The sequence below is a fragment of the Trematomus bernacchii genome, unplaced genomic scaffold, assembly GCF_902827165.1.
Source record: "Trematomus bernacchii unplaced genomic scaffold, fTreBer1.1, whole genome shotgun sequence".
Classification (NCBI taxonomy): Eukaryota; Metazoa; Chordata; class Actinopteri; order Perciformes; family Nototheniidae; genus Trematomus; species Trematomus bernacchii.
Genome location: NW_022987577.1, coordinates 1,437,555 through 1,450,362, shown reverse-complemented (window position 1 = coordinate 1,450,362; position 12,808 = coordinate 1,437,555).

Genomic DNA, 12,808 nt, shown 5'->3' with positions numbered 1-12,808 from the left:
CTACAAGGAGAAAGTTAAGTCTCTCATAGATAGGGATAATGTGAAGTTAGATGCAAAGATGTTGAAAGCGGAACAGGATCTGAGCGTACTGAAGAAAATAATCCAAGCCCTGGAGGAGCTGGAGCACCATGCTGAATTGTAACCTCCATGTCAACCAGTGCCTCCATGATACTGCATCTATTGTATCTGAGAGGTTTCTATTTCTTACTGAACTGCTCCATCTTTACATTACAATACACTGGCTTAAATCATGAATTTTTGTAATTGAAAATAGGTTATCGATAATAGGTGTGTTGACCTGCAACTGTAAATGAATAAATGTACTGTTCAAATCTACTATATTCAATGTTGTTGCTCAAAATAATAAAAACAATGATTGCATAACATGTCTTTGTACAGTGTTTCTTTCCTGACTAGGAGTTATTAGTGGAATGCTGTGCCACAGCATATTCCACTATAGTACTTCAAATCTGTATTCTTCCCCTTATTATTATTTCACCAATACTTTGGCTCTCCATAACTTCAGCTTATTTTCAGCTACAGAAACCATTCAAATATTAAACTATTCAGCCTTTTCAGGAATCGATGGGAAACCTTCATCTTTTTAAAAATATTTTATACTTTTTGAAATATTCAGCTTTTTAAACTCTTTTTTTAACAAAATGCCTCTTGAGGGCATGAAGAGACAAAAAGTCCAGCTAGCTCCCAATTGATTCCCATGTTAAATTTTCCGGAACTTTCTTCAGAACAGAGAGAAGCACACTTTAGACAAACTGCTCCCATCTCCACATTTTACACACAAAACCAAAAAAAACAACATATATCAGTTCATTGGGGTTCCCTGATGCTCACGGTCTGGTCATCTTTGTATAGGAGCCATAGTTTTTGAACAGGTGGCAAAATTGTCAGATATAATCCTCAATGCATTCTTAATGGGACTCAGTGCTGCAGTTGGTAAATCGTCATAAGTCGTCACCATGGTAACCTTTGATCTCTGGGTTTACACCAAGCGGCAAACTCTGGGGAAGAGCCGGGACGCCAATACGGAAGTGCCACAAACTGCAGTTCATATATTGGCCGATAGGCGATGACTGCAGAAAGGAGCAATTTCCATAGACCCCCATGTTAAAATGCCCAATATCACAGCAGAAAAATCCTCCAAGTTAACTTAAAACCATAGACTGTATATATAAAGGTTAAAATGAAATAGACAAGTGTTAAGCGTTAAGTGGGATAATACTGTAGAACAAACGGCTTCTGTTTGAGGTTGATAAAATAAGGTCATCCTTGTAACTTAGAGAGATATTTTATTATGTAGGTAGGAACTTTATGCATCGCTAAGGTTAATTTAAATTGGCTATGCTCAAGTATGTAGACAAGCTAACGTCGAAGTAGTGTATGTGAAATCAACCTCACAATAAGATGTGTGTATATTACAATTATTAATGTCATATTTCAAGATGATTACTTAGATATTACAATATGGTTGGTTGAGCTGGAGTTCATTATTGAGCTTACACGTTAACGTCACAGTCATCTGAAGAACGAACCCAAACCTTGTTGTTTTTATTAATTGCATTACCAAATTGGTATCAGATAAACAGTAAGCATTGGTAACACAACTTCCAAAGTTACAGTAAAATAAAAAGGACCCTGACTCGGGCAATACACAATCCAACATGTTCAACAGAAGAGAATAAGTTATATTGTTTGTACACATGGTTCTTTACATATATATCTGTTTGTTTAAAGTGTCCAGGTGATGCAGACAGGATGGACCAGAGAGTGAGAGACAGAACTGGACTCCTCACAGCAGTGAACTTCAGCACAGGTACAAATACTCTTTTTTCATACTGTACAAAGAATCAAGAAAGATATTGGTTTAAATAAATGAAGTATTGACTTTAATACACTGCTATACATTCCATTAAACAATACTAAATACTAGATCACCTACACATCAGTGAAGTTGTGGGTTTTTTCCATGCAAAGGGTTACATGTTAACAAGCAATATTACTTTGTCAGCTTTCTAATTTAAGGTATTGAAGGCAAAGCTATTAGTGAGAACTGCTATTTATCTCTCAATATTGTCTGTAAAAAACGTGGTAAAAGTGATTCTTTCAGTGAGAGAACAGAGCAAGCTTCTACAGTTGCACTAAGTTTTGATAACAGTTCAATATTATTTTGATAATAAAATATATTTCAATGTTGATGAATGTCATACTGTTCATTCATAATCTGATTGTCTTTGTAGCTCACTGTTGAAATAAAATAAAACATTACAATTACAAAATAATTATATCTACAGCCCCTAAACACAAACACACCTCTTTCATAAATAACACACTTGTTCTGCAATAATATGTTTTATGTTTCCTGTAATTTTTGTTAGGAAAGGACATGCCTGAAAGACACGACTCAACATTTTCTCCTTCTCTGAGGGTCAAGAAGAACATCCAAGAGGAAAATTAAAAGCTGATGTTATGAGATGTTAAGACCAGTACAGGACATTCACTAAGAAACTACTTTTATTGTGAAGTCAGCTGATCGAATGCACCTATTTCCACATCTACACTCCATCAGCTGATTAATTCTATTTGCCTCACTTCATGAGCTTCACAACATGTACCTTGTACCGCAGAGTTTGCAACGTCACAAATAAATGGGGCCAATCTTCAGTCGGATGTGAATGTGTAATCTAACATTTTCAGTAAGAATAATGGACAAAAGGAGTGCAAATACAAATTCAATTTATTGAAATCTGAACCAAAAGTTAATCAAACATGTTTTAAATAAAAAAGCACATATGGACAGAAGGTGTAAACCTATTAAATGTATAAGTAAACACATTTAGTCAAATAAAGTGACAGACAAGGCCTGTGCAGTTGGTATCAGCTATGCCCAGCATGGGCTCCTCCATCAGGCCTGGTCCTCCTCGCTGAGGAAAGACCCTCAGTCCTCTCCAAACCAACAGACAGGACGTCCATCACACGGAGGTTTCTCCCTGAAGTCTCTGCAGCTCTCTGGACACCACGCTGTCTCAATCCATCCACACTGAATATGAGAGGGGAAAAATGAAAATAATAAATGCTTTAGACAATAAGAAATATAAAGTTGACTGTTGAGTTGCTCCGTTTTTTTAGATTGTCAATACTATTACTGTATAACTAATATCTCAGGTTAAGAGGCACCTTCAAATAAAGATTGGTCTTTAAATACATTTTGTCTTTTGAATTGTTTGTCTAAAGTCAAGGATCTAGAACTGGTACTTATAGTTTTAATGATACAGTCTGGTTATAATGCTGTTTGGAGGAGGCCTCACAGGTAAGAGCACAAACTAGCTACCATCACATGTACCTTAGCTTAACTTAAATGTATTAAACGTATAATTAAGTGATGGCAAAATATAAATAACTAATGTCATGCAAACATATTAATATTTTTGCTTGATTCCAGTGTTGCATTTAGCACATTGCATACAAACGTTAAGGGATTTTAAGATTCTGTAGTATTATGCTAAAAACTCAACTTAGATTATTATTTATAGTTTTGCTGAATAGTCTCATGTCCGCTTACCTTAGAAACGTAAAATGCGACGGCAGTGTGCAGATGGTGAGCATGTTAGCTTGGTCGCTTCAGCTAGCTCTGGAACTTCCAGCTCGGAGGCAGCAGTTCCCGCCTCGGCTCCGCCTCTTTGCCCTTATTTGGAGCAGGCTGGAGCAGGCGGGAGTGGAACTCTGACGCCACTGTCAAGCCGTTAGTGGCCGACTCCGCCTACTAAGGGCTTCTCGGCAACTCTGCAGAATCCTATGGGTGACGTCACGGACCCTACGTCCATTTATATATACAGTCTATGGTTTACACACACAGGTGTTTGTAAACATTCATTCACTAGTACTTACATTTAATATCTTTATTTAACTCCTTGAGCCTAATTTCAGCTGCAGGAACCATTTAAATATCAAACTATTCAGCCTTTTCAGCACATGATGGGAAACTTTCAACTTTTTTAAAATATGTTATACTTTTAAAAATATTCAGCTTTTTAAAGTCTTTTTTTAACATGGAAGTCATTGCAATGCATTTGAGCTGTAACAATTTGATTCAAATCATTTCACTTTTCTGCATTTCTCTGCTAAGTTCAGCAACACACTTACTTGGGTTGCGTTCGAATACTCCAAAACAACAGCTCCTAAGTTCTAACCCTATCGTCTATTCCTTGACCTCGGAGTGAAACGTCATGGGGTTAAGGGATAGTGGATAGGAGAATTCAAAAGGATTTAGGAGAAGAGACTGCGGCACTTTAGAGAATCCGACTGCACTTTCACTATCCGACGTGTTTATGATGCGCCAGCAGAGGTCATAAATGTGCGCCTGCTGCGGTGGGGAAACTATGGAAACTACAGTTTTCTATACAGCGGACTACAACATGGATGTTTAATAAGAACGAGGGACTACTGTAAACTCATCTAGAGACTCTGCACCGTGCTCTGATGCTGTTGTTTTATGCTTTATGAACGGGGACAACAGAGAAACATATTCTTCATGACCAAAGTTGGAATTGAAATAAAAAAGGAAAGTGCAACTTATGCTCTTCACCCTCTCCCTCCGGTCCACATTAATACAAATGATCCCAATAGCCTACTGTACGTATGATTGTATGAAAAGATCTTAAAATAAATACAAATGTATTTATTATAAACGTTAGTCCTTAACATCTATCACTGTGTATATCACCATTCAAACATCTTTTAAAAGTTGAACAAACCCCACACAGCTCAGTAAAGACTGTGAAATGTTGACTTTATTTGATCATTTCAGTAAAAACTAACGTTCATATTTCTCTTTTTGATTATAATACTGATGAACGTTCAAAACAAAGCACTTTGGCAACTTACCACATACGTTTTAAAATGCTTAATAAGCACCGTAACTTTCATGATATCATTTCTCGTTCATAATCGGTTGTTTCCGTGAACGGCTGACTGTTGTGTGACGGTAAATGCTGCGGCTGCAAGGCATTGTGGGGCAGCATTTTCTCCTCTCCTTTCGGTTAGGGAGGTCCAGTGGTTCCTAGGCTAAAGGAGGTTATAAAGGAAGTTTGAAACCTCCTTTCCTTTTAATTTAGAGAATTCGAACGGCACTTATCATGGCTGCCACTGAGGGACTTCCGGGTCATTTCACTCCGTTAGGAAGGTTCCTAAGCTAAATGGACTATTCGAATGCAACCTTGGTCTCTGTAGCTAAAAGCAGCTACCATTCAGCTAATAAAATATTGAGCTTTTTCTGCATTTTCAGCGAAATTCAGCCACAAATGTTCACAGTTTACAGCATTCACACACATTTTATGCTGGAAATGCATTTTCTAGTTTCTTGTATTTTCCAGTGAAGTAAAAATGTGTGCTGTGAGAGAGGTCACCGCCAACAGGTTTAACACTTATTTGATCAAATACTGCCCCCTGTTGGTCACAGTAGTATGCAAACCTAAAAAGGGTTTGTCGGGTGGAAAAAGGAATAACCTGTCCTGCATTAAATATCAGGTCGAGATTTATGATTCAGGTGTTTTCTGTAGCATTGTTTAAATATATATCATTTGAGCTTCTAAACCCCCAAAGTATATTGAAAAAGTGAAAATGATGTGAAAGAAAAAAATCTGAATAATCACTACGTAAGTCATCGTGATTGTACATTTTGTTTAGTAGGCTATTGTAGTAAGATCATTGCACACTTAAATTGCACATCCAGTTTGTTTCTATATAACTCGTAATATATTATTTAAATTCAATGGGTCAAACTGTGATGTAAAAGGAATACTTTGTGAATAGGCTGGTCCTCGGTCACCTTCAGCCCCTTGTGAGACCATCGATGGACCCGCTACGCCTACCATGCATGGATGTATAATAAGCTACCATGCTACCAGCCTGACATCGGGGTGGATGCTCCATGGGTGGATGACGCCGTCATCTACCTGCTGCAGAGGTCCCTCTCCCACCTGGAGAAGGCTGGGGGCATCGTGAGGATCATGTTCTTTGATTTCTCCAGTGCCTTCAACACCATCCAGCCCCCCATCTGCAGCACTCTGGGGGGGATCACCACCTCACCTCCTCCAGGGGCGTTTTCTCCTGCAGGCCAAGGGAAGCCAGGCTTAGCTGTTTTTTCGGACTGTAGTTATCATTTAAATAAATTAAAAAAACACTTTGTTTTGTTTCGGTAATTATTCTGTGCTGAGTGTGTGTTGCTGCCATCTCTCCCCCATTCTCATTGAGTATTTTACAAAGAGGGAAACAGCGTCCCTCTAGATGTTATGGTGAAACAGTATATTGCAAGAGGCCAGCCGAAATTGGCATCCCTTGGTGACCTGTGATTAGTCAGGGCCATGCCAAGGGAAGCCTTGGCAAGTTTTACTTAAATGTCAGTGATTAAATAGAAAAAAGTGATGTGCCTAATCATTGGTTTTCAAGAGTTCATGAACTCTCTATTCACCTTCCGGAAAAAAAAACACGACTTGACTGTCGTGTTTAAATGAAGGTTAACTAATAAAACCCAATTAACAACATTAATAAATTAGCTTTTTTTAATTTCCCTGTTGTTCATATACACTTTGGGCCGCATCCAGGATTTCCTAAATACCGAGGTCCAAACATGAGATTTTTGGGATTTTCATGATCTAGTTAGGTGCTTTTTAAGTCCTGTGGGGGGTCACAAATTGGATAATATATTGATTTTAAACCATGTCAGTGGGCTGCAGCATAAACATTTTTGAAAGTGTATAAGAATCAGTTGATTGTTACTATTAATGATCTGGACATGCAGAAGCAACACACTCTCACTCCATAAACGTCCAGGAGCGACGCTTGGTCAGGGTCCCGAGGCGTGCAGTTGGGACGCTCCTAGGCTCCTTCAGCTTCATAAACAGAGGCAAATAGCTGTCAACTGATTGCAATGTATTCCCATCTGTGGCGGGATTTGACGCTCAGGGAAGCACGGCATTCGTTTGTGTCGGAGGCTGTTAACCTGTTAAGCCCCGAGCCTGTTTTTCAGGTTTCAGGCTCGAAAATGACATGCCCAAAACAAATGACTACAACTTCACTTCTAAAAGGGTTATATGAATAATTTATTTTATCAAAGCAAGGTTACATCTGTGAGTTGGATGTAGAAGTGTCAGAATCAATATAGATTTTTCTCAGTCAGAGTAAATTCAGATGGAACATAGTAAAAAAAGGTAAATTCTTACCTCCGCCTACAAAAAACCCATTACTTATAGTGAAAACCACCCTTGGATGATGGGATGGTAGACTAAAAGCTTTAGGAATCCAAACTATAACATATAATAAGTACCCTGTATCAAGATTGAGGCAAAACAAGTTAAATTTGACCTTTTTAGAGAGATTTAGCAAAAAAAGGTTCCAGGCGGAATAGGCTTTCGGCACATTTGGGTATATCTGGTTCCATCAGTGCCATTTGACCTTTTTCAGGTACCAGACTATAAAAATGATGTATTACATTGAATTATCACCATAGGTATTCATTCCATTCAAAGAAAAAAAAAATAAAATTAAAAAAATGAATTAAACATTTTAAAAAAAGGGATAGAAAGTAAATAATAATAAAATGATAAAATGCAATAACGTGCTTTAACCAGTAGGTGTCCCTTTCTATCAGCTGTGCACCGTTATGGCGTAAATACAGCCTATCTACCAATTGGATCAAATATAAAAGTCAGCCGAATTAGTGTTGATACTGCAAGGAGACGTATTGTGTGAAAAGAAATGTAAGATGTTGTTTAATTGCTTATATATTTAAGATCCACGTCAAGTTTTCAGTTTTGGCGGCAGTTCCTGTTTGTCTAGAAGTGTTCTCATCAGGGCTCTATACATAGAGTTAACTACGGCAGATATGTCATATTTAATGCAGCCGAAACGTGTATTACAATGCCGTTATGTGATGACTTTCAAAGAGAAAACTAAGCACACTCGGAATAATGTATTATTTAATTTTTTTATACAGTCTATGGTTGCTACAGAGGATTGTGGGTAATGTAATGTCTTCGGCCATCCAAAACTCATAGAAAACGACTTGTTTCTCAGAATTGAACAATAGTATGAAGCTGCAGCGTTGGAGGCTGCACTCTCAGGGCCGCACTCCCAGGACCCTAGTTGTTTTGCAACATCGCCACCTAGCGGATTGGATGACCGCATTGGATGCACTTTGTAGACGGTCCATGACCCCTCCTCTCTCCTCCGGCTGCAGACAGACACCTGTGTTATGTGTCCAGCTTGGAGGGCGGCCGGTGTGAGGTTGTTTTGATGAAAATTGGATTGTGGATAGTTGTTTACCTTATTACGGTAGTTAGTTTGTGTTTTAGCAACGTTTTGTTCATGAGTTATTGATCCGTTCCAGTTCCAATCTGTCAATATAACTTCCTTGAAGATCTGCTGCAACGACCCCTCAGCCCCCGGGATAATTTCATCTTTATTCTCCTAACATAGCTACTTTAATCTCGTAATTATGACTTTATTCTACTATCTTTTCTTTTTTGTGTGGCCCTAATCCTCTGTCGTACCAAGGTAATGCTGGAAGGAGAGTTATATGTTTAAAATAATAAAGATTTAGTCTTAGCTCAATTTTCATGTGAGAAAATGTTATGTGAAAATAACCATTAAACTTGGCTCATTGTTCACTGTGCAAGGTGCAATATGTCCTTTTGTATCAGCTTTTAAAAGGTAAAGCTCCAAGTAGATGAGCAGTCTTGTAGGGCAAATAGCATTTTGTATTAGTGATAAACCAGTTCGGTCACTTTGCTATAAAATGGTTATCGGTTCTTTTCATATCGATGATGTAATTGCAATTAGCAGTGCTGCAAATATAAGCATTTACTTGCAAATGGATTTAATTTGTCTCGGAAGACCTGCTTGTAGTATACCCCTCTGGAGAGTATTAGAATGTGGTTCTACATTTGCATGAAAACAACAGATTGCCAACAGGAGGCAAGCAATAACCAAAACACATTAACATACTTTTAAGCTATATATCTATGGTGCACTATATTGTCTATTAAAATATTACATCACAAATCAGGTATTCCTATGCTGTTGTGCAAAACATTTTGTCCGTTTATAAAAGGTTTGGTCTTGTAATGCACAATCCAACACGTTTGTGTAAAGTTATGTTCCATTTAATCATGTTTGTCCCTTTAATACACTTCAGTGACATGTTTGTGTGTTGTATAGCTACTGTCCTCACAAATAACCATTGTGTCATGGGCGGGGCTTATGCAGCTCATTATCTGCTGTCCTCTTAATGAAGCATGGTGTCAGGTTGTTGTATTTTGAGTTGTGCTATGTGTATGGGACATTTGAAGTGGGATTTGTGTTGTATGGCTCAAAATAGATTTTTTGATATTCAAAACATCTTTGTAAAGCTAGTGGAAAGGGGTGTCCACCTAATGATGGAAAAAACGTGTTTGGGTCAAAGTGTCCTTTTAGTTCACAAAAACCCGCATGTGTGTGTGTGTGTGTGTGTGTGTGTGTGTGTGTGTGTGTGTGTGTGTGTGTGTGTGTGTGTGTGTGAACGGGTATATCCAACTAAATTAGGGATGCCCAATCATTTGATGATACTTTTGAGATCGCCAGAATTCAAGAAAATGCATTTAGGTGAAGATAAAGGTAGAAATTGACCAAAAATAAGCTGTCAATCAGTTGCAATTTGCAAAATGTGTGTGTGTGTGTGTGTGTGTGTGTGTGTGTGTGTGTGTGTGTGTGTGTGTGTGTGTGTGGTATATTCCAGTGGATTTATGGTCACCCAGCGCTAGCATTACTACAGAGACTGGAGGAATATGGCTTTACTTGGCACAGTCTGCATGCTGATGAAAACATTTGTTTTTGTCTTCAAATACATACTAACATGATTGTGACGAGCATCATATTTGTTCCCCGCCCAACTCTCTAAGTCTAAGTGCTTGAACTCCGTGATAGGAGGATGAAGTATGTATAAATGGATGGAACTATCAACAAAACAGCGTTTTATTCCCCAATGTCATATTTAATAGAATAATAATAATAATGTAAACCAAAGAGGGAGATGGAAAACAGTTCCATGTAGAGCACAAACAGCTCTCTTAACCCTCGCTGTTAACAAAGGGCTGCACTCAACTATAAGGTTCACCGCTGTCCCTTTCCACTTATAGAGGGTTGGGGTTCGATTCCCTGCCTGTCCACCTATAAAGCCAAGGTAGCGCAGCTTTTTTTCTGTTCTTTAGTGGCTCACATGGACATTTAGAGGTCATGCAAAGAAAGGGTTATGTATGTTGTGTGTGTGACAGAGAGTGCAGAGAGAACATTGGCAAAGGGGATTTGTTTGTCCTAGCATGGCTGTACAATTACAAATACAAAGGTTTACCCATTTAGACTCCATGGCATGGAGAAAAAAACTCATTTTAAATGACTCTAAGGATATAACAAGTTTTAGAAAATTGAAAGATTGATGGATTTTTGCCCACATGCGGTAAACATCTTAATTGAATTGTCTATGTGCAACATGAGGACAATAACCACAAGTGTACTCACAGTACCTTTTTTCTCTGGCACTGAAGTTGCAAGGTTTCAGCATGTTGTCCCTCTCTAAACCTTTCTGTTCCCCATTCTTCTTTCTCCAATAAGTGGTGCATCATTATTTTTCTATTAAATATGACATTGGGGAATAAAACGCTGTTGTTTTGTTGATAGTTCCATCCATTTATACATACTTCATCCTCCTGTCACGGAGTTCAAGCACTTAGAGAGTTGGGCGGGGAGCAAATATGATGCTCGTCACAATCATGTTAGTATGTATTTGAAGACAAAAACAAATGTTTGCTTCAGCATGCAGACTGTGCCAAGTAAAGCCATATTCCTCCAGTCTCTGTAGTAATGCTAGCGCTGGGTGACCACACACACACACACACACACACACACACACACACACACACACACACACACACACACACACACACACACACACACACACACCAAATTTCAACTGATTGACAGCTTATTTTTGGTCAATTTCTACCTTTATCTTCACCTAAATGCATTTTCTTGAATTCTGGCGATCTCAAAAGTATCATCAAATGATTGGGCATCCCTAATTTAGTTGGATATGACACCTTAAATGTTTTTCTACAATGTTTGGTTCCAAAATTAAGCGTGTTTGAACATTTGACCCGAGAGACTGGCGGCCATCTTGGATTTGACCTCTCACGGTCCTCACAGGTCAAATCTGACTTCCCTCCACATCTGAAAATAAACCTTATGGTATGCTCTAACTATGTTAGAAATGTCATGCTTTTCTCATAAAATGCACAATTGTTGTGCTTATCCGCTGTACTATGAAGGCTGGCGGGAATTCAACGGTTATTGACCACTTCACTTCTACTGTATGTAAGAAGACAGGATAATGGCCTTCCTCTACAAATAAGGGTGAGTGAAATACACACCCCCTTTCTCTGTGTGACGCTACTGTTTACTGAACTGTCCGTTAGCTATGTTTGTAGTGAGGTTTTGTATGGCGGTGAAGTTAGTTTTAGGTTGGATATTTGGTGAAGCTAGGTTTTAGGTTGGATATTCAGCGTCAGTTTATCCTGGCTGTATTTCGATGGTGAGCTCTTCTCCGCCATACAAGAAGTATCAAAATCAGAATCAAGTTTATTGCCAGATACGTTAGCAAAAACAGGGAATTGTAATTTGCAATAGTAGTTAAAAAATAAATATATGGGGATAATAAAAACCAAGCATTTTTAAGAAACAATTTAGCATAACAAAATAATACTAAAGACAAGTATTTACACCAAATGTAAATGTAAATATACAAAGAACCGTAAAAGCTAAAAAAAACACATAGGACAATGAGTAAATGGCAAACTACAGTGACTTGTATTTTAAAGTGGAGGGCTGTGCAGACGTGTGCAAAACATTTGCAAAAGGCCGGTAGGTGTTCACTTGGGGACCATCAACAAATTACTCTTTCAATGACAAAAGAACAATGTTCATTTGCAATAAATTGACAGCTTCCCAGTCATGTGAATGTGAACAAAATCCACTCTAGAGCAAACATTTGGGGTGGCATTGGGATATATATATTTTAAATCCTCTGGAGCAGAGAGAGGAGCTGTGGATTATTGTTATTGATTAATGCATCAGTGTTTCTTAGGGTCAAAAACACTGAACTCACAACTTAAAATGAAAGCGTTTAGTTTATTTAATAAAAGAGCACATGTTCAATGTGAAAAGTGACAGTAGATATAGATTAGTTGCAATTTGGTGCTATATATATATATATATATATATATATATACATTTTTCTTTTAAACACCTTGAATTTCAGGGGGGGCGCGGGGCTCCGTTGGCGGGGCGCAGCGCCCCTCCAAGACAATGGTAGGGGAAACACTGCAGTGTAATAAGTATATTTAACACAACTATAGGTATCGATTATATGACATTTCAGGTGCTACAGAAAATGTCTTCCAATTCTGGAATTACCCTCAAACTAAACCCTTTAGAGGGGTTAATGTGAGTTCAATATGTTATCTGTGTTCAGTCCGGTGTGAAGCTGCAGTGATGTTGAAATGTATTAGATCAGCTGCAGAGATAAACAACGGATATCCAGTAAGGGGGGGTGGGTTGGCTTTCTGGAGCGATAAGGCAGCGAACGTTACTAATAGTTAAGTCGACATTGCAGATTCTCACATCTTATTTATGAGAGCTGAAGGGTCTCTGTCTTTGATGAAACTATCCATTTACATTTGACTTGCTTTAATGTAAAAAGAAAAAT